Here is a 26,664-nt window from a genome sequence, read left to right as displayed (position 1 = left end):
GTGTGGCTAACTTTCCCTACCCCAGGTTATCCTGTGTGGCTAACTTTCCCTACCCCAGGTTATCCTGTGTGGCTAACTTTCCCTACCCCAGGTTATCCTGTGCGGCTAACTCTCCCTACCCCAGGTTATCCTGTGTGGCTAACTTTCCCTACCCCAGGTTATCCTGTGCGGCTAACTCTCCCTACCCCAGGTTATCCTGTGTGGCTAACTCTCCTTACCCCAGGTTATCCTGTGCGTCTAACTCTCCCTACCCCAGGTTATCCTGTGTGGCTAACTCTCCCTACCCCAGGTTATCCTGTGCGGCTAACTCTCCCTACCCCAGGTTATCCTGTGTGGCTAACTTTCCCTACCCCAGGTTATCCTGTGTGGCTAACTTTCCCTACCCCAGGTTATCCTGTGCGTCTAACTCTCCCTACCCCAGGTTATCCTGTGCGGCTAACTTTCCCTACCCCAGGTTATCCTGTGTGGCTAACTTTCCCTACCCCAGGTTATCCTGTGTGGCTAACTTTCCCTACCCCAGGTTATCCTGTGCGGCTAACTCTCCCTACCCCAGGTTATCCTGTGTGGCTAACTTTCCCTACCCCAGGTTATCCTGTGCGGCTAACTCTCCCTACCCCAGGTTATCCTGTGTGGCTAACTCTCCTTACCCCAGGTTATCCTGTGCGTCTAACTCTCCCTACCCCAGGTTATCCTGTGTGGCTAACTCTCCCTACCCCAGGTTATCCTGTGCGGCTAACTCTCCCTACCCCAGGTTATCCTGTGTGGCTAACTTTCCCTACCCCAGGTTATCCTGTGCGTCTAACTCTCCCTACCCCAGGTTATCCTGTGTGGCTAACTCTCCCTACCCCAGGTTATCCTGTGCGGCTAACTTTCCCTACCCCAGGTTATCCTGTGTGGCTAACTTTCCCTACTCCAGGTTATCCTGTGTGGCTAACTCTCCCTACCCCAGGTTATCCTGTGTGGCTAACTCTCCCTACCCCAGGTTATCCTGTGCGGCTAACTTTCCCTTCCCCAGGTTATCCTGTGTGGCTAACTTTCCCTACCCCAGGTTATCCTGTGTGGCTAACTCTCCCTACCCCAGGTTATCCTGTGCGGCTAACTTTCCCTACCCCAGGTTATCCTGTGTGGCTAACTTTCCCTACCCCAGGTTATCCTGTGTGGCTAACTTTCCCTACTCCAGGTTATCCTGTGTGGCTAACTTTCCCTACTCCAGGTTATCCTGTGTGGCTAACTTTCCCTACCCCAGGTTATCCTGTGTGGCTAACTTTCCCTACTCCAGGTTATCCTGTGTGGCTAACTTTCCCTACCCCAGGTTATCCTGTGTGGCTAACTTTCCCTACCCCAGGTTATCCTGTGTGGCTAACTTTCCCTACCCCAGGTTATCCTGTGTGGCTAACTTTCCCTACCCCAGGTTATCCTGTGTGGCTAACTTTCCCTACCCCAGGTTATCCTGTGCGTCTAACTCTCCCTACCCCAGGTTGTCCTGTGTGGCTAACTCTCCCTACCCCAGGTTATCCTGTGTGGCTAACTCTCCCTACCCCAGGTTATCCTGTGTGGCTAACTTTCCCTACCCCAGGTTATCCTAGGCGAGTAAGTTTCCCTACCCCAGGGTGGCTAACCCTCTCTACCCTTGATTAACCTGGGTGGCTAACCCTCTCTACCCTTGATTAACCTGGGTGGCTAACCCTCTCTACCCTTGATTAACGTGGGTGGCTAACCCTCTCTACCCTTGATTAACCTGGGTGGCTAACCCTCTCTACCCTTGATTAACCTGGGTGGCTAACCCTCTCTACCCTTGATTAACCTGGGTGGCTAACCCTCTCTACCCTTGATTAATTTGGGTGGCTAACCCTCTCTACCCTTGATTAACCTGGGTGGCTAACCCTCTCTACCCTTGATTAACCTGGGTGGCTAACCCTCTCTACCCTTGATTAACCTGGGTGGCTAACCCTCTCTACCCTTGATTAACCTGGGTGGCTAACCCTCTCTACCCTTGATTAACCTGGGTGGCTAACCCTCTCTACCCTTGATTAACCTGGGTGGCTAACCCTCTCTACCCTTGATTAACCTGGGTGGCTAACCCTCTCTACCCTTGATTAACCTGGGTGGCTAACCCTCTCTACCCTTGATTAACCTGGGTGGCTAACCCTCTCTACCCTTGATTAACCTGGGTGGCTAACCCTCTCTACCCTTGATTAACCTGGGTGGCTAACCCTCTCTACCCTTGATTAACCTGGGTGGCTAACCCTCTCTACCCTTGATTAACCTGGGTGGCTAACCCTCTCTACCCTTGATTAACCTGGGTGGCTAACCCTCTCTACCCTTGATTAACCTGGGTGGCTAACCCTCTCTACCCTTGATTAACCTGGGTGGCTAACCCTCTCTACCCTTGATTAACCTGGGTGGCTAACCCTCTCTACCCTTGATTAACCTGGGTGGCTAACCCTCTCTACCCTTGATTAACCTGGGTGGCTAACCCTCTCTACCCTTGATTAACTTGGGTGGCTAACCCTCTCTACCCTTGATTAACCTGGGTGGCTAACCCTCTCTACCCTTGATTAACCTGGGTGGCTAACCCTCTCTACCCTTGATTAACCTGGGTGGCTAACACTCTCTACCCTTGATTAACCTGGGTGGCTAACCCTCTCTACCCTTGATTAACCTGGGTGGCTAACCCTCTCTACCCTTGATTAACCTGGGTGGCTAACCCTCTCTACCCTGGATTAACCTGGGTGGCTAACCCTCTCTACCCTTGATTAACCTGGGTGGCTAACCCTCTCTACCCTGGATTAACCTGGGTGGCTAACCCTCTCTACCCTTGATTAACCTGGGTGGCTAACCCTCTCTACCCTTGATTAACCTGGGTGGCTAACCCTCTCTACCCTTGATTAACCTGGGTGGCTAACCCTCTCTACCCTTGATTAACCTGGGTGGCTAACCCTCTCTACCCTTGATTAACCTGGGTGGCTAACCCTCTCTACCCTGGATTAACCTGGGTGGCTAACCCTCTCTACCCTTGATTAACCTGGGTGGCTAACCCTCTCTACCCTGGATTAACCTGGGTGGCTAACCCTCTCTACCCTTGATTAACCTGGGTGGCTAACCCTCTCTACCCTTGATTAACCTGGGTGGCTAACCCTCTCTACCCTTGATTAACCTGGGTGGCTAACCCTCTCTACCCTTGATTAACCTGGGTGGCTAACCCTCTCTACCCTTGATTAACCTGGGTGGCTAACCCTCTCTACCCTTGATTAACCTGGGTGGCTAACCCTCTCTACCCTTGATTAACCTGGGTGGCTAACCCTCTCTACCCTTGATTAACCTGGGTGGCTAACCCTCTCTACCCTGGATTAACCTGGGTGGCTAACCCTCTCTACCCTTGATTAACCTGGGTGGCTAACCCTCTCTACCCTTGATTAACCTGGGTGGCTAACCCTCTCTACCCTTGATTAACCTGGGTGGCTAACCCTCTCTACCCTTGATTAACCTGGGTGGCTAACCCTCTCTACCCTTGATTAACCTGGGTGGCTAACACTACCGGGATAAAAATCCCAGCAGAATCGTTTCTTATCTTAACATCAAGGGATCTTGATACAAAAAATTATTTAATATCTCTATAACGTATTTACATGTCATCTCTGGTAGGTCATGTCCACGCTATTGACATGACCTGTTTACACTAGTGGATGGTTCCAATGTGGCTCCACGTCCTCGTGTTTCTATTCACTTATCAGACCATATGATAATATAATTCACTATAATTTTTGTAGGGGTAAAGGGGTAAGCCAGTGGAAGGTCTCGGACAGATAACCTGAAGCTCCAGCTGTAATTCATTATACGACTAAGACCAGCGTCAGGAAACACTTGTCCTGTTTCCTGACAAACCTTACCTAACCTAACCTGAAGACCAGCGTCAGGAAACACTTGTTCTGTTTCCTGACAAACCTTACCTAACCTAACCTGAAGACCAGCGTCAGGAAACACTTGTTCTGTTTCCTGACAAACCTTACCTAACCTAACCTGAAGACCAGCGTCAGGAAACACTTGTTCTGTTTCCTGACAAACCTTACCTAACCTAACCTGAAGACCAGCGTCAGGAAACACTTGTCCTGTTTCCTGACAAACCTTACCTAACCTAACCTGAAGACCAGCGTCAGGAAACACTTGTCCTGTTTCCTGACAAACCTTACCTAACCTAACTTGAAGACCAGCGTCAGGAAACACTTGTTCTGTTTCCTGACAAACCTTACCTAACCTAACTTGAAGACCAGCGTCAGGAAACACTTGTTCTGTTTCCTGACAAACCTTACCTAACCTAACCTGAAGACCAGCGTCAGGAAACACTTGTCCTGTTTCCTGACAATCCTGGTACCGACCTGAAATGCGCCGTACCTTTCTCAACACTGAGAGACTAATTACCTTACATCTCCTTCTCTTTTTCCACCATTCTTCTCTGTATTAGACTGACGAAGCCACGTGTATTGCATAATTATCTTAGTCACCAAACAAAATCTTCCCTTATTCTTGTGTTTTTCCTGGCTATTATTTCGCATCTGGAGCAATAATAGCCAGGTAGCTGCGTATTTCCAGTGGAATTAGGTACCATCAATCACTCAATCATCTTTTAGCAACCAAAATACTATTTTCTTCAACTTCAAACCCAGGGGAATTAAGTCTGGTTAAGTCTGGGCTGTCGGAAGCCCAGAGGAGGAGCAGACTAATGTCTTGACGGCCAGGTAGGGGTAGTTAAGACGCTAACCAACACCTAATTGCCTGGTTTCGGCCAGTGGGAAGGTGGATACCGTGGCTAGGTATTATGCAAGACTGCGGAGGACTGTTGTCTGGAATGCTGAGGAGCTGTTACAGGTGCAAGATTCTCAGTGTTGTTAAGGTTCAATAAAATTGTTAAGTGGGTGTTCAGCAGTGGAGGAATGTTCGCTCTCTCTCTCTCTCTCTCTCTCTCTCTTTGTCTCTCTCTCTCTCTCTCTCTCTCTCTCTCTCTCTCTCTCTCTCTCTTTGTCTCTCTCTCTCTCTTTCTCACTCACTCTCGTGAAGTCACTAGGTCAGAGTGTCGAGCAGGGACACACTTACACACACACACACACACACACACACACACACACACACACACACACACACACACACACACACACACACACACACACACATACACACACACACACACACACACACACATACACACACACACAAGGGTTATCAATGGTACTGATGTAGTGTTTACGATCATTGTATTACTCCCGCAAAAGGGGACCTCCCCGGCCATCACTACGATGCACTTACCATCAACACAGACCGATTACACACTTGATTACGCTTCGTAAAGTTTATAGCGCTGGTTGGGTCGTTAACGTTGCCAGTACCAGTAAAACTGTGACGTCAGCATATTACGACATATATGTATGTATGTATGCATGTATATATATTATACATAAATATTATTTCTCAGTCCACAGCAGGATTCGAACCTGCAAACTCGGCATCAGAGCACGCAGTACTCTAGTCACAGCCCCGCAGAGAGAAGGTTCGAATCCTGCTGTGGACCGAGAGATAATGCTTGTGAACACAAACATGCACTCACACACTCACACACACACACACACACACACACACACACACACACACACACACACACACACACACACACACACACACACACACACACAAACTCATGGAGAAGATTGTCAGGAGAAGAATGGTGGAACACCTAGAAAGGAATGATCTCATCAACAGCAGCCAACATGGTTTCAGAGATGGGAAATCCTGTGTCACAAACCTACTGGAGTTCTATGACATGGTGACAGCAGTAAGACAAGAGAGAGAGGGGTGGGTGGATTGCATTTTCTTGGACTGCAAGAAGACGTTTGACATAGTACCACACAAGAGATTAGTGCAAAAACTGGAGGACCAAGCAGGGATAACAGGGAAGGCACTGCAATGGATCAAGGAATACTTGTCAGGAAGACAGCAGCGAGTAATGGTACGTGGCGAGGTGTCAGAGTGGGCACCTGTGACCAGCGGGGTCCCACAGTGGTCAGTCCTAGGACCAGTGCTGTTTCTGGTATTTGTGAATGACATGACGGAAGGAATAAACTCCGAGGTGTCCCTGTTTGCAGATGACGTGAAGTTGATGAGAAGAATTCAATCGATCGAAGACCAGGCAGAACTACAAAGGGATCTGGACAGGCTGCAGACCTGGTCCAGCAATTGGCTCCTGGAGTTCAAACCCACCAAGTGCAAAGTCATGAAGATTGGGGAAGGGCAAAGAAGACCGCAGACGGAGTACAGTCTAGGGGGTCAGAGACTACAAACCTCACTCAAGGAAAAAGATCTTGGGGTGAGTATAACACCAGGTACATCTCCTGAAGCGCACATCAACCAAATAACTGCTGCAACATATGGGCGCCTGGCAAACCTCAGAACAGCATTCCGACATCTTAATAAGGAATCGTTCAGGACCCTGTACACCGTGTACGTTAGGCCCATATTGGAGTATGCGGCACCAGTTTGGAACCCACACCTAGCCAAGCATGTAAAGAAACTAGAGAAAGTGCAAAGGTTTGCAACAAGACTAGTCCCAGAGCTAAGAGGTATGTCCTACGAGGAGAGGTTAAGGGAAATCAACCTGACGACACTGGAGGACAGGAGAGATAGGGGGGACAGGATAACGACTTACAAAATACTTAGACGAATTGACAAGGTGGACAAAGACAGGATGTTCCAGAGACTGGACACAGCAACACGGGGACACAGTTGGAAGCTGAAGACACAGATGAATTACAGGGATGTTAGGAAGTATTTCTTCAGCCACAGAGTAGTCAGGAAGTGGAATAGTTTAGGAAGCGATGTAGTGGAGGCAGGATCCATACATAGCTTTAAGCAGAGGTACGATAAAGCTCATGGTTCAGGGAGAGTGACCTAGTAGCGACCAGTGAAGAGGCGGGGCCAGGAGCTCGGACTCGACCCCTGCAACCTCAACTAGGTGAGTACAACTAGGTGAGTACAACTAGGTGAGTACACACACACACTCACACACACACACACACACACACACACACACACACACACACACACACACACACACACACACACACACACACACGATATGACGAAGAGCTTTGCGGCCTAGTTCCTAGGCCTATGTGAGGTACACAATAAACTAGCCTCTACCATCCACAGGATGGATATAAGGTACACAATAAACTAGCCTCTACCATCCACAGGATGGATATGAGGTACACAATAAACTAGCCACTTTATATGTCAACACTGACCCCTTCCCACTACCAATATCCCCTCTCCCCCTCCCTTTACATCCTATAACCCCAAAACCGTCGAAGCGGATAAGTACATTGGGGTGAGAGTGACAGGTTTAAGAGTCATCAGTCCCTTAACTCTCTGACGTCCCTAGCAGGGACTGACCCTCCAGCACTTGACAGCAACGCTGGTCCACCAGCCATCCCCCAACACTGTATATTTGCCAAGTGTAAGGTATCCCTCTCCTTTGCCCTTTTCCACCGACCCACCGTCCGGTATACCTCTCATCCCGACCTCCACGACCAGTGCTCTGTCACTCCCGACGACAGATTGGTAATTCCCTCCACAAAGTAATGGTGACTACAGCGTCCTCTGGAGGGGGAACCTTGCAAGTTGTCTGGGTTAATTGATCCCCAGTGGAATACTTGACGATATTCTCATGGGATCAGCCCCTGGGGGCGTTGACCCCTAGTAGCGTCCAACAGAAATCCTATAGGAATGTATAAACCCATCCTGCACGATGGAACAATATAGGGAAATACAGATAGCGTTTGTTCCCACAATGTAACTATCATATAGAATAGTGTGGCAACACTGCTGGTGTTCCCACAATGTAACTATTATATAGAATAGTGTAGCAGCTGTGTGTGTGTGTGTGTGTGTGTGTGTGTGTGTGTGTGTGTGTGTGTGTGTGTGTCCTCCCCAGAAAGTCATTAAGCTCTTATTTCACGTATCTTTCCCGTGTAATCTCACCCTTGTGTATGTGTAAATCTCTGATTCCTCAAATCAAGAGCCCTTCACCGGTCTTATAGAAGTAGCCAATGATCGTTAATCTCGACTGGTTGACCAATCGTCGCGAGAATCTACAGGTGGCTGGCGTTGACTGGCTGATCGGCAAGGCCCATCTAACATAGCTGGCAGTGATTAGTTGGTCAGATCGTTGTCAAGTCCGTGAAATGGTTATTCAGGATCCATACATAGCTTTAAGAAGAGGTATGATAAAGCTCTTGGAGCAGGAGGAGAGTGGACCTAGTAGCGACTAGTGAAGAGGCAGGACCAGGAACTATAAATCGACCCCTGTAACCACAATTAGGTGAGTATAAATAGGTGAGTACACACACGCACAAAGTGAGCAAGAAGGGTGATTTGTGAGCTGTAGCTGCTAAGGCAAAGATACAGAACTTGGAGGAAGAACTGAAAGTACTAAAGCAGTATGTAAAGACGAGGACCGAAAAGAGCATGTGAGGAATGTGAGAGGATTGAAGGAGAGGAAGGAGCTGAAAAGTCCCTTGCAGATATCACTTCTGCAAGAGACTTCTTAGCTCCATCCCGTCCTTCAATCCTCTCACAGTTCACTGTTTCTCTTTCCACAACCTTGCTCTTTTCGGTCCTCGTGGGAGGACCGAAAAAAGCAAGGACTTACTCTCTGGACTCCCACAGGGAGTCCAGAGAGAGAGAGAGCGAGAAAGAACACCGCCTCACTGTACCTAAATACGGTTTTATTATCAGTAAGGAGGAATAGTGAGCAATGAAAAAGCTAGGCAGGTCCAGCACTGCTACACTCTACACAGTGTGTGTGTGTGTGTGTGTGTGTGTGTGTGTGTGTGTGTGTGTGTGTGTGCTGTTTTAATTAAACTCTTTTCACTGCTAAAAAAAGATCATTCTCCTTCTCACTAGCCAAAAATTCACTCCAACATAACAATTTGGCTACAATAAGCGATTCAGATCTTTCCCTAATGCCCTATACACCACCCCTTTAAAAAAACTGCTCTCATTAATTCCATTAAAACAGTTTTCTATAAGCGATTCGAATCCCCGTACGCGATTGCAGCCGGAGATGACAATCTCCTCCAGGGATGCTGAGGAGGCAGGAGATAAGGGTGAGATTACACGGGAAAGATACGTGAAATAAGAGCTTAATGACTTTCTGGGGAGGATATCAGGAAAGATAAGGAGTCGAGGTGAGTATCGGTATTTGTGTCTAGACAGTGGTATGGTCCTGTGGTAAAGCGGAAGGCTCTCACCCCAACCTACACCACCCTTCAGCCTCACTGGACATTTGAGATGGGGAATGCGGGTAATTTTTATTTATGTGATATAAAATCTATCTATCTATCTATCTATCTATCTATATATATATATATATATATATATATATATATATATATATATATATATATATATATATATATATATATATATATATATATATATACGGAGGGAGAGAGTGAGGAGAGATACTGACAGGCAAAAACACAGACAGACAGACAGACAGACACACACACACACACACACACACACACACACACACACACACACACACACACACACACACACACACACACACCACACACACACACACACACACACACACACACACACACACACACACCCACACACACACACACACACACACACACACACACACACACACACACACACACACAGTTTTTGCAAGCCAGGGATTCCTATATATTACACACCCTCTCTCAATATTAAAGCCTTGGGATGTGTTTCCATAGATACTACCCAAGATTCTGCCCAGGATGCTGCCCAGGATGCTGCCCAGGATGCTGCCCAAGATGCTGCCCAAGATACTACCCAAGATTCTGCCCAGGATGCTGGGATAATGATAATCGTCTTGAGATAAGGTAAGAAGCTACTTATTGACCAGATAAACAGATACCTGATGGCTTGTGTATGAAATGTGACAGTGTGTAGGAATCTCTAGGTTCCTCTGGCAGTGTGTAGGAATCTCTAGGTTCCTCTGGCAGTGCGTAGGAATCTCTAGGTTCCTCTGGCAGTGTGTAGGAATCTCTAGGTTCCTCTGGCAGTGTGTAGGAATCCCTTGGGTTCTCTGGCAGTGTGTAGGAATCTCTAGGTTCCTCTGGCAGTGTGTAGGAATCTCTAGGTTCCTCTGGCAGTGTGTAGGAATCCCTTGGGTTCTCTGGCAGTGTGTAGGAATCTCTAGGTTCCTCTGGCCGTGTGTAGGAATCTCTAGGTTCCTCTGGCAGTGTGTAGGAATCTCTAGGTTCCTCTGGCAGTGTGTAGGAATCTCTAGGTTCCTCTGGCAGTGTGTAGGAATCTCTAGGTTCCTCTGGCAGTGTGTAGGAATCTCTAGGTTCCTCTGGCCGTGTGTAGGAATCTCTAGGTTCCTCTGGCAGTGTGTAGGAATCTCTAGGTTCCTCTGGCAGTGTGTAGGAATCTCTAGGTTCCTCTGGCAGTGTGTAGGAATCTCTAGGTTCCTCTGGTAGTGTGTAGGGATCCCTTGGGTCCTCTGGCAGTGTGCAGGAATCTCTAGGTTCCTCTGGCAGTGTGTAGGAATCTCTAGGTGCCTCTGCCAGTGTGTAGGAATCTCAAGGTTCCTCTGGCAGTGTGTAGGAATCTCTAGGTTCCTCTGGCAGTGTGTAGGAATCTCTAGGTTCCTCTGGCAGTGTATAGGGATCCCTTGGGTCCTCTGGCAGTGTGTAGGAATCTCTAGGTTCCTCTGGCAGTGTGCAGGAATCTCTAGGTTCCTCTGGCCGTGTGTAGGAATCTCTAGGTTCCTCTGGCAGTGTGTAGGAATCTCTAGGTTCCTCTGGCAGTGTGTAGGAATCTCTAGGTTCCTCTGGCAGTGTGTAGGAATCTCTAGGTTCCTCTGACAGTGTGTAGGGATCCCTTGCGTCCTCTGGCAGTGTGCAGGAATCTCTAGGTTCCTCTGGCAGTGTGTAGGAATCTCTAGGTTCCTCTGGCAGTGTGTAGGGATCCCTTGGGTCCTCTGGCAGTGTGTAGGAATCTCTAGGTTCCTCTGGCAGTGTGTAGGAATCTCTAGGTTCCTCTGGCAGTGTGTAGGAATCTCTAGGTTCCTCTGGCAGTGTGTAGGAATCTCTAGGTTCCTCTGGCAGTGTGTAGGGATCCCTTGCGTCCTCTGGCAGTGTGTACGAATCTCTAGGTTCCTCTGGCAGTGTGCAGGAATCTCTAGGTTCCTCTGGCAGTGTGTAGGAATCTCAAGGTTCCTCTGGCATTGTGTAGGAATCTCTAGGTTCCTCTGGCAGTGTGTAGGAATCTCTAGGTTCCTCTGGCAGTGTGTAGGAATCTCTAGGTTCCTCTGGCAGTGTGTAGGAATCTCTAGGTTCCTCTGGCAGTGTGTAGGAATCTCTAGGTTCCTCTGGCAGTGTGTAGGAATCTCTAGGTTCCTCTGGCAGTGTGTAGGGATCCCTTGGGTCCTCTGGCATTGTGTAGGAATCTCTAGGTTCCTCTGGCAGTGTGTAGGGATCCCTTGGGTCCTCTGGCAGTGTGTAGGAATCTCTAGGTTCCTCTGGCAGTGTGTAGGGATCCCTTGGGTCCTCTGGCAGTGTGTAGGAATCTCTAGGTTCCTCTGGCAGTGTGTAGGAATCTCTAGGTTCCTCTGGCAGTGTGTAGGGATCCCTTGGGTCCTCTGGCAGTGTGTAGGAATCTCTAGGTTCCTCTGGCAGTGTGTAGGAATCTCTAGGTTCCTCTGGCAGTGTGTAGGGATCCCTTGGGTCCTCTGGCAGTGTGTAGGAATCTCTAAGTTCCTCTGGCAGTGTGTAGGAATCTCTAGGTTCCTCTGGCAGTGTGTAGGAATCTCTAGGTTCCTCTGGCAGTGTGTAGGAATCTCTAGGTTCCACTGGCAGTGTGTAGGAATCTCTAAGTTCCTCTGGCAGTGTGTAGGGATCCATAGGTTCCTCTGGCAGTGTGTAGGAATCTCTAGGTTCCTCTGGCAGTGTGTAGGAATCTCTAGGTTCCTCTGGCAGTGTGTAGGGATCCCTTGGGTCCTCTGGCAGTGTGTAGGAATCTCTAGGTTCCTCTGACAGTGTGTAGGGATCCCTTGGGTTCTCTGGCACTACGTATGAATCTCTAGGTTCTTCTGGCAGTGTGTAGGAATCTCTAGGTTCCTCTGGCAGTGTGTAGAAATCTCTAGGTTCCTCTGGCAGTGTGAAGGAATCTCTAGGTTCCTCTGACAGTGTGTAGGAATCTCTAGGTTCCTCTGGCAGTGTGTAGGAATCTCTAGGTTCCTCTGGCAGTGTGTAGGAATCTCTAGGTTCCTCTGGCAGTGTGTAGGAATCTCTAGGTTCCTCTGGCAGTGTGTAGGAATCTCTAGGTTCCTCTGGCAGTGTGTAGGAATCTCTAGGTTCCTCTGGCAGTGTGTAGGAATCTCTAGGTTCCTCTGGCAGTGCGTAGGAATCTCTAGGTTCTTCTGGCAGTGTGTAGGGATCCCTAGGGTCCTCTGGCAGTCTGTAGGAATCTCTAGGTTCCTCTGGCAGTGTGTAGGGATCCCTTGGGTCCTCTGGCAGTGTGTAGGAATCTCTAGGTTCCTCTGGCAGTGTGTAGGAATCTCTAGGTTCCTATGGCAGTGTGTAGGAATCTCTAGGTTCCTCTGACAGTGTGTAGGAATCTCTAGGTTCCTCTGGCAGTGTGTAGGAATCTCTAGGTTCCTCTGGCAGTGTGTAGGAATCTCTAGGTTCCTCTGGTAGTGTGTAGGGATCCCTTGGGTCCTCTGGCAGTGTGTAGGAATCTCTAGGTTCCTCTGGCAGTGTGTAGGAATCTCTAGGTTCCTCTGGCAGTGTGTAGGGATCCCTTGGGTCCTCTGGCAGTGTGTAGGAATCTCTAGGTTCCTCTGGCAGTGTGTAGGGATCCCTTGGGTCCTCTGGCAGTGTGTAGGATTCTCTAGGTTCCTCTGGCAGTGTGTAGGAATCTCTAGGTTCCTCTGGCAGTGTGTAGGAATCTCTAGGTTCCTCTGGCAGTGTGTAGGAATCTCTAGGTTCCTCTGGCAGTGTGTAGGAATCTCTAGGTTCCTCTGGCAGTGTGTAGGGATCCCTTGGGTCCTCTGGCAGTGTGTAGGAATCTCTAGGTTCCTCTGGCAGTGTGTAGGAATCTCTAGGTTCCTCTGGCAGTGTGTAGGAATCTCTAGGTTCCTCTGGCAGTGTGTAGGGATCCCTTGGGTCCTCTTGCAGTGTGTAGGAATCTCTAGGTTCGTCTGGCAGTGTGTAGGGATCCCTTGGGTCCTCTGACAGTGTGTAGGAATCTCTAGGTTCCTCTGGCAGTGTGTAGGAATCTCTAGGTTCCTCTGGCAGTGTGTAGGAATCTCTAGGTTCCTCTGGCAGTATGTAGGAATGTCTAGGTTCCTCTGGCAGTGTGTAGGGATCCCTAGGTTCCTCTGGCAGTGTGTAGGAATCTCTAGGTTCCTCTGGCAGTGTGTAGGAATCTCTAGGTTCCTCTGGCAGTGTGTAGGAATCTCTAGGTTCCTCTGGCAGTGTGTAGGAATCTCTAGGTTCCTCTGGCAGTGTGTAGGGATCCCTAGCTTCCTCTGGCAGTGTGTAGGAATCTCTAGGTTCCTCTGGCAGTGTGTATGAATCTCTAGGTTCCTCTGGCAGTGTGTAGGGATCCCTTGGGTCCTCTGGCAGTGTGTAGGAATCTCTAGGTTCCTCTGGCAGTGTGTAGGGATCCATTGGGTTCTCTGGCAGTGTGTAGGAATCTCTAGCTTCCTCTGGCAGTGTGTAGGAATCTCTAGGTTCCTCTGGCAGTGTGTAGGAATCTCTAGGTTCCTCTGGCAGTGTGTTGGAATCTCTAGCTTCCTCTGGCAGTGTGTAGGAATCTCTAGGTTCCTCTGGCAGTGTGTAGGAATCTCTAGGTTCCTCTGGCAGTGTGTAGGAATCTCTAGGTTCCTCTGGCAGTGTGTAGGGATCCCTTGGGTCCTCTGGCAGTGTGTAGGAATCTCTAGGTTCCTCTGGCAGTGTGTAGGGATCCCTTGGGTCCTCTGGCAGTGTGTAGGAATCTCTAGGTTCCTCTGGCAGTGTGTAGGAATCGCTAGGTTCCTCTGGCAGTGTGTAGGGATCCCTTGGGTCCTCTGGCAGTGTGTAGGAATCTCTAGGTTCCTCTGGCAGTGCGTAGGAATCTCTAGGTTCCTCTGGCATTGTGCAGTGATCCCTTGGGTCCTCTGGTAGTGTGTAGGAATCTCTAGGTTCCTCTGTCAGTGTGTAGGCATCTCTAGGTTCCTCTGGAAGTGTGTAGGAATCTCTAGGTTCCTCTGGCAGTGTGTAGGAATCTCTAGGTTCCTCTGGCAGTGTGTAGGAATCTCTAGGTTCCTCTGGCAGTGTGTAGGGATTCCTAGGTTCCTCTGACAGTGTGTAGGAATCTCTAGGTTCCTCTGGCAGTGTGTAGGAATCTCTAGGTTCCTCTGGCAGTGTGTAGGGATCCCTTGGGTCCTCAGGCAGTGTGTAGGAATCTTTAGGTTCCTCTGGCAGTGTGTAGGGATCCCTTGGGTTCTCTGGCAGTGTGTAGGAATCTCTATGTTCCTCTGGCAGTGTGTAGGAATCTCTAGGTTCCTCTGGCAGTGTGTAGGAATCTCTAGGTTCCTCTGGCAGTGTGTAGGAATCTCTAGGTTCCTCTGGCAGTGGGTAGGAATCTCTCGGGTCCTCTGCCAGTGTGTAGGAATCTCTAGGTTCCTCTGGCAGTGTGTAGGAATCTCTAGGTTCCTCTCGCAGTGTGTAGGGATCCCTTGGGTCCTCTGGCAGTGTGTAGAAATCTCTAGGTTCCTCTTGCAGTGTGTAGGAATCTCTAGGTTCCTCTGACAGTGTGTAGGAATCTCTAGGTTCCTCTGGCAGTGTGTAGGAATCTCTAGGTTCCTCTGGCAGTGTGTAGGAATCTCTAGGTTCCTCTGGCAGTGTGTAGGAATCTCTAGGTTCCTCTGGCAGTGTGTAGGAATATCTAGGTGCCTCTGGCAGTGTGTAGGAATCTCTAGGTTCCTCTGGCAGTGTGTAGGAATCTCTAGGTTCCTCTGGCAGTGTGTAGGAATCTCTAGGTTCCTCTGGCAGTGTGTAGGGATCCCAAGGATCCTCTGGCAGTGTGTAGGAATCTCTAGGTTCCTCTGGCAGTGTGTAGGGATCCCTTGGGTCCTCTGGCTGTGTGTAGGAATCTCTAGGTTCCTCTGGCAGTGTGTAGGAATCTCTAGGTTCCTCTGGTAGTGTGTAGGGATCCCTTGGGTCCTCTGGCAGTGTGTAGGAATCTCTAGGTTCCTCTGGCAGTGTGTAGGAATCTCTAGGTTCCTCTGGTAGTGTGTAGGGATCCCTTGGGTCCTCTGGCAGTGTGTAGGAATCTCTAGGTTCCTCTAGCAGTGTGTAGGAATCTCTAGGTTCGTCTGGCAGTGTGTAGGAATCTCTATTTTCCTCTGGCAGTGTGTAGGAATCTCTAGGTTCCTCTGGCAGTGTGTAGGGATCCCTTGGGTCCTCTGGCAGTGTGTAGGAATCTCTAAGTTCCTCTGGCAGTGTGTAGGGATCTCTTGGGGTCCTCTGGCAGTGTGTAGGAATCTCTAGGTTCCTCTGGCAGTGTGTAGGAATCTCTAGGTTCCTCTGGCAGTGTGTAGGAATCTCTAGGTTCCTCTGGCAGTGTGTAGGAATCTCTAGGTTCCTCTGGCAGTGTGTAGGAATCTCTAAGTTCCTCTGGCAGTGTGTAGGAATCTCTAGGTTCCTCTGGCAGTGTGTAGGAATATCTAGGTTCCTCTGGCAGTGTGTAGGAATCTCTAGGTTCCTCTGGCAGTGTGTAGGAATCTCTAGGTTCCTCTGGTAGTGTGTAGGGATCCATTGGGTCCTCTGGCAGTGTGTAGGAATCTCTAGGTTCCTCTGGCAGTGTGTAGAAATCTCTAGGTTCGTCTGGCAGTGTGTAGGAATCTCTATTTTCCTCTGGCAGTGTGTAGGAATCTCTAGGTTCCTCTGGCAGTGTGTAGGGATCCCTTGGGTCCTCTAGCAGTGTGTAGGAATCTCTAGGTTCCTCTGGCAGTGTGTAGGGATCTCTTGGGGTCCTCTGGCAGTGTGTAGGAATCTCTAGGTTCCTCTGGCAGTGTGTAGGAATGTCTAGGTTCCTCTGGCAGTGTGTAGGAATCTCTAGGTTCCTCTGGCAGTGTGTAGGGATCCCTTGGGTCCTCTGGCAGTGTGTAGGAATCTCTAAGTTCCTCTGGCAGTGTGTAGGAATCTCTAGGTTCCTCTGGCAGTGTGTAGGAATCTCTAGGTTCCTCTGGCAGTGTGTAGGGATCCCTTGGGTCCTCTGGCAGTGTGTAGGAATCTCTAGGTTCCTCTGGCAGTGTGTAGGGATCCCTTGGGTTCTCTGGCAGTGTGTAGGGATTTCTAGGTTCCTCCGGCAGTGTGTAGGGATCCCTTGGAGCCTCTGGCAGTGTGTAGGGATTTCTAGGTTCCTCCGGCAGTGTGTAGGGATCCCTAGGGTCCTCTGGCAGTGTGTAGGGATCCCTAGGGTCCTCTGGAAGTGTGTAGGGATTCCTAGGGTCCTCTGGCAGTGTGTAGGGATCCCTAGGATCCTCTGGCAGTATGTAGGGATTTCTAGGCTCCTCTGACAATTTGTAGGGATCCCTAGGGTCCTCTGGCAGTGTGTAGGGATCCCTAGGGTCCTCTGGCAGTGTGCAGGGATTCCTAGGGTCCTCTGGCAGTGTGTAGGGATCCTAGGCTCCTCTGACAGTGTGTAGGGATCCCTAGATTCCTCTGGCAGTGTGTATGGATCCCTAGGATCCTCTGGCAGTGTGTATGGATCCCTTGGATCCTCTGGCAGTGTGTATGGATCCCTTGGATCCTCTGGCAGTGTGTATGGATCCCTAGGAGCGTCTGGCAGTGTGTAGGGATCCCTAGGATCCTCTGGCAGTGTGTATGGATCCCTTGGATCCTCTGGCAGTGTGTATGGATCCCTTGGATCCTCTGGCAGTGTGTATGGATCCCTAGGAGCCTCTGGCAGTGTGTATGGATCCCTAGGATCCTCTGGCAGTGTGTATGGATCCCTTGGATCCTCTGGCAGTGTGTATGGATCCCTAGGATCCTCTGGCAGTGTGTATGGATCCCTTGGATCCTCTGGCAGTGTGTATGGATCCCTAGGATCCTTTGGCAGTGTGTATGGATCCCTTGGATCCTCTGGCAGTGTGTATGGATCCCTAGGTTCCTCTGGCAGTGTGTATGGATCCCTAGGATCCTCTGGCAGTGTGTATGGATCCCTTGGATCCTCTGGCAGTGTGTATGGATCCCTTGGATCCTCTGGCAGTGTGTATGGATCCCTTGGGTCCTCTGGCAGTGTGTATGGATCCCTTGGAGCCTCTGGCAGTGTGTATTGGGATCCCTTGGAGCCTCTGGCAGTGTGTATGGATCCCTTGGAGCCTCTGGCAGTGTGTAGGGATCCCTTGGAGCCTCTGGCAGTGTGTAGGGATCCCTTGGAGCCTCTGGCAGTGTGTAGGGATCCCTTGAAGCCTCTGGCAGTGTGTAGGGATCCCTTGGAGCCTCTGGCGGTGTGTAGGGATCCCTTGAAGCCTCTGGCAGTGTGTAGGGATCCCTTGAAGCCTCTGGCAGTGTGTAGGGATCCCTTGGAGCCTCTGGCAGTGTGTAGGGATCCCTTGGAGCCTCTGGCAGTGTGTAGGGATCCCTTGGATCTTCTGGCAGTGTGTAGGGATCCCTAGGGTCCTCTGGCAGTGTGTAGGGATCCCTAGGGTCCTCTGGCAGTGTGTAGGGATCCCTAGGGTCCTCTGGCAGTGTGTATGGCTTCCTAAAAGCCTCTGGCAGTGTGTAGGGATCCCTTGGAGCCTCTGGCAGTGTGTAGGGATCCCTAGGGCCCTCTGGCAGTGTGTAGGGACCCCTAGGGTCCTCTGGCAGTGTGTAGGGACCCCTAGGGTCCTCTGGCAGTGTGTAGGGATCCCTAGGGTCCTCTGGCAGTGTGTAGGGACCCCTAGGGTCCTCTGGCAGTGTGTAGGGACCTCTAGGGTCCTCTGGCAGTGTGTAGGGACCCCTAGGGTCCCCTGGCAGTGTGTAGGTATCCCTAGACTCCTCTGGCAGTGTGTAGGGACCCCTAGGGTCCTCTGGCAGTGTGTAGGGACCCCTAGGGTCCTCTGGCAGTGTGTAGGGACCCCTAGGGTCCTCTGGCAGTGTGTAGGGATCCCTAGGGTCCTCTGGCAGTGTGTAGGGACCCCTAGGGTCCTCTGGCAGTGTGTAGGGATCCCTAGACTCCTCTGGCAGTGTGTAGGGACCCCTAGGGTCCTCTGGCAGTGTGTAGGGACCCCTAGGGTCCTCTGGCAGTGTGTAGGGATCCCTAGGGTCCTCAGGCAGTGTGTAGGGTCCCCTAGCGTCCTCTGGCAGTGTGTAAGGATCCCTTCCAGCCTCTGGCAGTGTGTAGGGTCCCCTTGGGTCCTCTGGCAGTGTGTAGGGATCCCTTGGAGCCTCTGGCAGTGTGTAGAGACCCCTAGGGTCCTCTGGCAGTGTGTAGGGACCCCTAGGGTCCTCTGGCAGTGTGTAGGGATCCCTAGGGTCCTCTGGCAGTGTGTAGGGTCCCCTAGGGTCCTCTGGCAGTGTGTAGGGATCCCTTGGAGCCTCTGGCAGTGTGTAGCGACCCCTAGGGTCCTCTGGCAGTGTGTAGGGATCCCTAGGGTCCTCTGGCAGTGTGTAGGGTCCCCTAGGGTCCTCTGGCAGTGTGTAGGGTCCCCTAGAGTCCTTTGGCAGTGTGTAGGGATCCCCTGGAGCCTCTGGCAGTGTGTAGGGACCCCTAGGGTTCTCTGGCAGTGTGTAGGGACCCCTAGGGTCCTCTGGCAGTGTGTAGGGACCCCTAGGGTCCTCTGGCAGTGTGTAGGGACCCCTAGGGTCTTCTGGCAGTGTGTAGGGATCCCTAGGGTCCTCTGGCAGTGTGTAGGGATCCCTAGGGTCCTCTGGCAGTGTGTAGGGACCCCTAGGGTCCTCTGGCAGTGTGTAGGGACCCCTAGGAGCCTCTGGCAGTGTGTAGGGACCCCTAGGAGCCTCTGGCAGTGTGTAGGGACCCCTAGGAGCCTCTGGCAGTGTGTAGGGACCCCTAGGGTCCTCTGGCAGTGTGTAGGGATCCCTAGGGTCCTCTGGCAGTGTGTAGGGACCCCTAGGAGCCTCTGGCAGTGTTTAGGGACCCCTAGGGTCCTCTGGCAGTGTGTAGGGACCCCTAGGAGCCTCTGGCAGTGTGTAGGGACCCCTAGGGTCCTCTGGCAGTGTGTAGGGATCCCTAGGGTCCTCTGGCAGTGTATAGGGACCCCTAGGGTCCTCTGGCAGTGTGTAGGGTCCCCTAGGGTCCTCTGGCAGTGTGTAGGGATCCCTAGGGTCCTCTGGCAGTGTGTAGGGACCCCTAGGAGCCTCTGGCAGTGTGTAGGGACCCCTAGGGTCCTCTGGCAGTGTGTAGGGACCCCTAGGGTCCTCTGGCAGTGTGTAGGGATCCCTAGGGTCCTCAGGCAGTGTGTAGGGTCCCCTAGGGTCCTCTGGCAGTGTGTAAGGATCCCTTGGAGCCTCTGGCAGTGTGTAGGGTCCCCTTGGGTCCTCTGGCAGTGTGTAGGGATCCCTTGGAGCCTCTGGCAGTGTGTAGAGACCCCTAGGGTCCTCTGGCAGTGTGTAGGGACCCCTCGGGTCCTCTGGCAGTGTGTAGGGATCCCTAGGGTACTCTGGCAGTGTGTAGGGTCCCCTAGGGTCCTCTGGCAGTGTGTAGGGATCCCTTGGAGCCTCTGGCAGTGTGTAGAGACCCCTAGGGTCCTCTGGCAGTGTGTAGGGATCCCTAGGGTCCTCTGGCAGTGTGTAGGGATCCCTAGGGTCCTCTGGCAGTGTGTAGGGACCCCTAGGAGCCTCTGGCAGTGTTTAGGGACCCCTAGGGTCCTCTGGCAGTGTGTAGGGACCCCTAGGAGCCTCTGGCAGTGTGTAGGGACCCCTAGGGTCCTCTGGCAGTGTGTAGGGATCCCTAGGGTCCTCTGGCAGTGTATAGGGACCCCTAGGGTCCTCTGGCAGTGTGTAGGGTCCCCTAGGGTCCTCTGGCAGTGTGTAGGGATCCCTAGGGTCCTCTGGCAGTGTGTAGGGACCCCTAGGAGCCTCTGGCAGTGTGTAGGGACCCCTAGGGTCCTCTGGCAGTGTGTAGGGACCCCTAGGGTCCTCTGGCAGTGTGTAGGGATCCCTAGGGTCCTCAGGCAGTGTGTAGGGTCCCCTAGGGTCCTCTGGCAGTGTGTAAGGATCCCTTGGAGCCTCTGGCAGTGTGTAGGGTCCCCTTGGGTCCTCTGGCAGTGTGTAGGGATCCCTTGGAGCCTCTGGCAGTGTGTAGAGACCCCTAGGGTCCTCTGGCAGTGTGTAGGGACCCCTCGGGTCCTCTGGCAGTGTGTAGGGATCCCTAGGGTACTCTGGCAGTGTGTAGGGTCCCCTAGGGTCCTCTGGCAGTGTGTAGGGATCCCTTGGAGCCTCTGGCAGTGTGTAGAGACCCCTAGGGTCCTCTGGCAGTGTGTAGGGATCCCTAGGGTCCTCTGGCAGTGTGTAGGGTCCCCTAGGGTCTTCTGGCAGTGTGTAGGGTCCCCTAGAGTCCTTTGGCAGTGTGTAGGGATCCCTTGGAGCCTCTGGCAGTGTGTAGGGACCCCTAGGGTTCTCTGGCAGTGTGTAGGGACCCCTAGGGTCCTCTGGCAGTGTGTAGGGACCCCTAGGGTCCTCTGGCAGTGTGTAGGGACCCCTAGGGTCTTCTGGCAGTGTGTAGGGATCCCTAGGGTCCTCTGGCAGTGTGTAGGGATCCCTAGGGTCCTCTGGCAGTGTGTAGGGACCCCTCGGGTCCTCTGGCAGTGTGTAGGGACCCCTAGGAGCCTCTGGCAGTGTGTAGGGACCCCTAGGGTCCTCTGGCAGTGTGTAGGGACCCCTAGGGTCCTCTGGCAGTGTGTAGGGATCCCTAGGGTCCTCAGGCAGTGTGTAGGGTCCCCTAGGGTCCTCTGGCAGTGTGTAAGGATCCCTTGGAGCCTCTGGCAGTGTGTAGGGTCCCCTTGGGTCCTCTGGCAGTGTGTAGGGATCCCTTGGAGCCTCTGGCAGTGTGTAGAGACCCCTAGGGTCCTCTGGCAGTGTGTAGGGACCCCTAGGGTCCTCTGGCAGTGTGTAGGGATCCCTAGGGTCCTCTGGCAGTGTGTAGGGTCCCCTAGGGTCCTCTGGCAGTGTGTAGGGATCTCTTGGAGCCTCTGGCAGTGTGTAGAGACCCCTAGGGTCCTCTGGCAGTGTGTAGGGATCCCTAGGGTCCTCTGGCAGTGTGTAGGGTCCCCTAGGGTCCTCTGGCAGTGTGTAGGGTCCCCTAGAGTCCTTTGGCAGTGTGTATGGATCCCTTGGAGCCTCTGGCAGTGTGTAGGGACCCCTAGGGTTCTCTGGCAGTGTGTAGGGACCCCTAGGGTCCTCTGGCAGTGTGTAGGGACCCCTAGGGTCCTCTGGCAGTGTGTAGGGACCCCTAGGGTCTTCTGGCAGTGTGTAGGGATCCCTAGGGTCCTCTGGCAGTGTGTAGGGATCCCTAGGGTCCTCTGGCAGTGTGTAGGGACCCCTAGGGTCCTCTGGCAGTGTGTAGGGACCCCTAGGAGCCTCTGGCAGTGTGTAGGGACCCCTAGGAGCCTCTGGCAGTGTGTAGGGACCCCTAGGAGCCTCTGGCAGTGTGTAGGGACCCCTAGGGTCCTCTGGCAGTGTGTAGGGATCCCTAGGGTCCTCTGGCAGTGTGTAGGGATCCCTAGGGTCCTCTGGCAGTGTTTAGGGACCCCTAGGGTCCTCTGGCAGTGTGTAGGGACCCCTAGGAGCCTCTGGCAGTGTGTAGGGACCCCTAGGGTCCTCTGGCAGTGTGTAGGGATCCCTAGGGTCCTCTGGCAGTGTGTAGGGACCCCTAGGGTCCTCTGGCAGTGTGTAGGGTCCCCTAGGGTCCTCTGGCAGTGTGTAGGGATCCCTAGGGTCCTCTGGCAGTGTGTAGGGACCCCTAGGAGCCTCTGGCAGTGTGTAGGGACCCCTAGGGTCCTCTGGCAGTGTGTAGGGACCCCTAGGGTCCTCTGGCAGTGTGTAGGGATCCCTTGGAGCCTCTGGCAGTGTGTAGGGACCCCTAGGGTCCTCTGGCAGTGTGTAGGGACCCCTAGGGTCCTCTGGCAGTGTGTAGGGATCCCTAGGGTCCTCTGGCAGTGTGTAGGGACCCCTAGGAGCCTCTGGCAGTGTGTAGGGACCCCTAGGGTCCTCTGGCAGTGTGTAGGGATCCCTAGGGTCCTCTGGCAGTGTGTAGGGATCCCTAGGGTCCTCTGGCAGTGTGTAGGGACCCCTAGGGTCCTCTGGCAGTGTGTAGGGACCCCTAGGGTCCTCTGGCAGTGTGTAGGGACCCCTAGGGTCCTCTGGCAGTGTGTAGGGATCCCTAGGGTCCTCTGGCAGTGTGTAGGGATCTCTAGGGTCCTCTGGCAGTGTGTAGGGACCCCTAGGAGCCTCTGGCAGTGTGTAGGGACCCCTAGGGTCCTCTGGCAGTGTGTAGGGATCCCTAGGGTCCTCTGGGAGTGTGTAGGGATCCCTAGGGTTCTCTGGCAGTGTGTAGGGTCCCCTAGGGTCCTCTGGCAGTGTGTAGGGACCCCTAGGGTCCTCTGGCAGTGTGTAGGGACCCCTAGGGTCCTCTGGCAGTGTGTAGGGATCCCTAGGGTCCTCTGGCAGTGTGTAGGGACCCCTAGGGTCCTCTGGCAGTGTGTAGGGATCCCTAGGGTCCTCTGGCAGTGTGTAGGGACCCCTAGGGTCCTCTGGCAGTGTGTAGGGATCCCTAGGGTCCTCTGGCAGTGTGTAGGGATCCCTAGGGTCCTCTGGCAGTGTGTAGGGACCCCTAGGGTCCTCTGGCAGTGTGTAGGGACCCCTAGGGTCCTCTGGCAGTGTGTAGGGACCCCTAGGGTCCTCTGGCAGTGTGTAGGGATCCCTAGGGTCCTCTGGCAGTGTGTAGGGACCCCTAGGGTCCTCTGCCAGTGTGTAGGGACCCCTAGGGTCCTCTGGCAGTGTGTAGGGACCCCTAGGGTCCTCTGGCAGTGTGTAGGGACCCCTAGGGTCCTCTGGCAGTGTGTAGGGATCCCTAGGGTCCTCTGGCAGTGTGTAGGGATCCCTAGGGTCCTCTGGCAGTGTGTAGGGACCCCTAGGGTCCTCTGACAGTGTGTAGGGACCCCTAGGGTCCTCTGACAGTGTGTAGGGATCCCTAGGGTCCTCTGGCAGTGTGTAGGGATCCCTAGGGTCCTCTGACAGTGTGTAGGGACCCCTAGTGTCCTCTGGCAGTGTGTAGGGATCCCTATATATATGTCGTGCCGAATATTTAAAACTTGCGATTATGGCTTAAATAGCAACGCTCTTCTTGCCGAATAAGACAAGCTAAAATTTGTGTATGTTATAATTTTACAAATATCATTCTGAACCTAACGAAAATATGTTTCTTTGAGTTTATTATTAAATTATTGTAAACGTATCTAAAATATATTTAGCTGGATTAGGCTAAATTAAATTGCGCTTGTTATAATAAGGTCAGGTAAGTTTTCTAAGGTTCTTTTGGTACAAAATTATTAATTTTTTCATTAACATAAATGAAAAAATATGTCTTTAAATTTGATATATATATAGATATATATATATATATATATATATATATATATATATATATATATATATATATATATATATATATATATATATATATATATATATATATATATATATATATATATATATATATATATATATATATATATATATATATATATATATATATATATATATATATATATATATATATATATATATATGTATATATATATATATATATGTCTACCACATCCATCTATCGAGGAAGATGATGGAATGCGATAGATGGGGGGACTATAACCACCACTATACCGATATAATGACAGACTTGATCTGGCGGCAATCGTATGGGAGGGGTAATGCGTAGCGATAGCCCTGAGATAGCCCTGAGATAGCCCTGAGATAGCCCTGAGATAGCCCTGAGATAGCCCTGAGATAGCACTTGCTTCTTCCCTCCTTCCTTCCCAAGATAGCCGGCTCCAGCAGCTTAATAACTGCATCTGTGTTGGCAGGAACGATAGCAGGAGGGACACGGGACTTTAATAACAGCGGTTTAACGATAGCTGATACCTCTCTCTCTCTCTCTCTCTCTCTCTCTCTCTCTCTCTCTCTCTCTCTCTCTCGCTCGCTCGCTCACTCTCTCTCTCTTTCTCTCGCGCGCGCGTGCGCGATCGGCCGCCGCGATAGCATCGCAGAAAGCGTCGATATCTTCATCGGGTATCGTAACTTCTGACTGCGTTGAGTAAGTGAAAATTACTCAACTCTGAGGCGCTTATAAAGGTACTGAGCGCGGTCAGAGGCGCTTAAAGAAGTTGAGACTTGGCTTATTGTAATAATAATAATAATAATAATAATAATAATAATAATAATAATAATAATAATTATTATTATTATTATTATTATTATTATTATTATTATTATTATTTTCTCAGCTATCGGCAGGAGATGCAACATTCCCCCGATGAAAACCAGGGGCACCACGAGTACACTGAGAGACAATACAGTAAGTGTCCGGGGCCCAAGACTGCTCAACTTCCTCCCAGCATACCTAGGGGTGATTACCAATAGACCCCTGGCTGTCTTCAAGAAGGCACTGGACAGGCACCTAAAGTTAGTACCTGACCAACCGGGCTGTGGTTCGTACGTCAGCTTGCGTGCGGCCAGCAGTACCAGCCTGGTTGATCAGACCCTGATCCACCATGAGGCCTGGTCTCAGACCGGGCCGCGGGGGCGTTGACCCCCGAAACCCTCTCCAGGTAAACTCCAGGTAACTTAGCTGTCTTCACGAGGTAACTCGACAGAGGTCACAGATCAACTGCTGAACAGACGGGTTGTGGTGCACATGGATTATGTGAGAGAGGGAGAAAGAGATAGATAGATAGATAGATAGATAGATAGATAGACAGAGATAGAGATAGAGAGAGAGAGAGAGAGAGAGAGAGAGAGAGAGAGAGAGAGAGAGAGAGAGAGAGAGAGAGAGAGAGAGAGAGAGAGAGAGAGAGAGAGAGAGAGAGAGGGAGAGACAGAGACAGACAGACAGACAGACAGACAGATAGGCAGACAGAGCTCGTCACCACCGACTGGAATGCTCTTCTCCAAGGGGATGTTGACAACCAAGTGAAAGCCTTCACTGGACACATCCTTAATCAACAACAAGAACACATTCCTCACTGGCAATATGTGACGAAGCCTACAGATCAGCCTTGGTTTGGCTTTCATTGTAGAGAGGCTGCTACTGCTAAGTACAAAGCATGGCGAAGGTATAAGAGACATCCTACCACCTATAACAGGAACTTGCACAGGCAAGCCTGTAGGCATATGGGTGACGTTCAAAAGTGGGCCATTGCTAAATGGGAGGTGGACACTAAAAGAAAGCTAGCATCAGGTAGGGTAGGCTCCAAAACCTGGTGGTCCCTGGTCAAGGACAGACAAGGTTATCTGCCTGACGAACTCATTCCACCTCTAAATCGACAGGATGGGACCACCTCTACTAGTAATCAAGAGAAGGCGGACCTCTTTGCTGAACACTTTGCTACCAAAATGCAAGTTCCTGATCCAGCAAGGGACCATCCTTGGCTAGCTGCAAGAACTGTGTCAAAACTGTCACTAGGGACAATAAGGCAGGAGGAGGTGCATTTCCTTCTTAAATCGCTTGACCAAGAAAAGGCTATGGGCCCAGACAAGCTGAGCCCAAGATTGCTGAGAAGATGTGCAGACCAGCTAGCAGCACCTCTAACTCGCATCTTTCAGCACTGCCTAGTACAGTGTAAATGGCCCTCTCTGTGGAAAGAGGCAAATGTAGTACCTGTTCACAAAAAGAAGAGCAGAGCAGAAATCAGCAACTACAGACCAGTGTCACTCCTGTCAATCACTGGTAAGATCCTTGAGACAATAATCTCAAGACCAATGACAGAGTTTTTTTGACTACCACTCACTACTTTGTGATCGTCAATATGGCTTCAGGAAAGGTTGGTTACTCTGCTGCTGATCTGTTGTTAAACCTCTCCACTATGTGGCACCAGTCACTGGATGAATCCAAAGTCAGCTGTGTGGTAGCAATGGACATTGCTGGTGCTTTCGACCAGGTGTGGCACCAGCACCTCTTAGCAAAACTTCAAGCACTGGGAACTGCAGGCTCTACGCTATGTCTCCTCAGTGATTACCTTCATGGTAGATCTCTAAGGGTAGTTCTCAATGGAACGGAATCACCAAGACATCCTATTGGGGCAAGTGTTCCACAAGGAAGCGTGCTGGGACCATTGTTATGGAATGTCTACTTCAACGACCTTCTTCATCTCATCCCAGAATCCCATGCATATGCAGATGACTGTACACTGACATTCACTTATCCATGAGAAGAAATGTCAGCTGTTCTAAGCTACATCAATCACCAGCTAAGAGCTATATCAGCTTGGGGATATAGATGGCAAGTAACATTTGCACCTGAGAAAACGCAAATGATGATCGTCTCTAGGCACCATGATGGTAATGCTGGTGCAGTAGTAAGGATGAATGAGAGGGTGTTGGTACCTGGAGAAGAAGTTGATATTCT

Source organism: Cherax quadricarinatus, chromosome 62 (assembly GCF_038502225.1).
Source record: "Cherax quadricarinatus isolate ZL_2023a chromosome 62, ASM3850222v1, whole genome shotgun sequence".
NCBI lineage: Eukaryota > Metazoa > Arthropoda > Malacostraca > Decapoda > Parastacidae > Cherax > Cherax quadricarinatus.
This window is presented reverse-complemented; position numbering follows the sequence as displayed.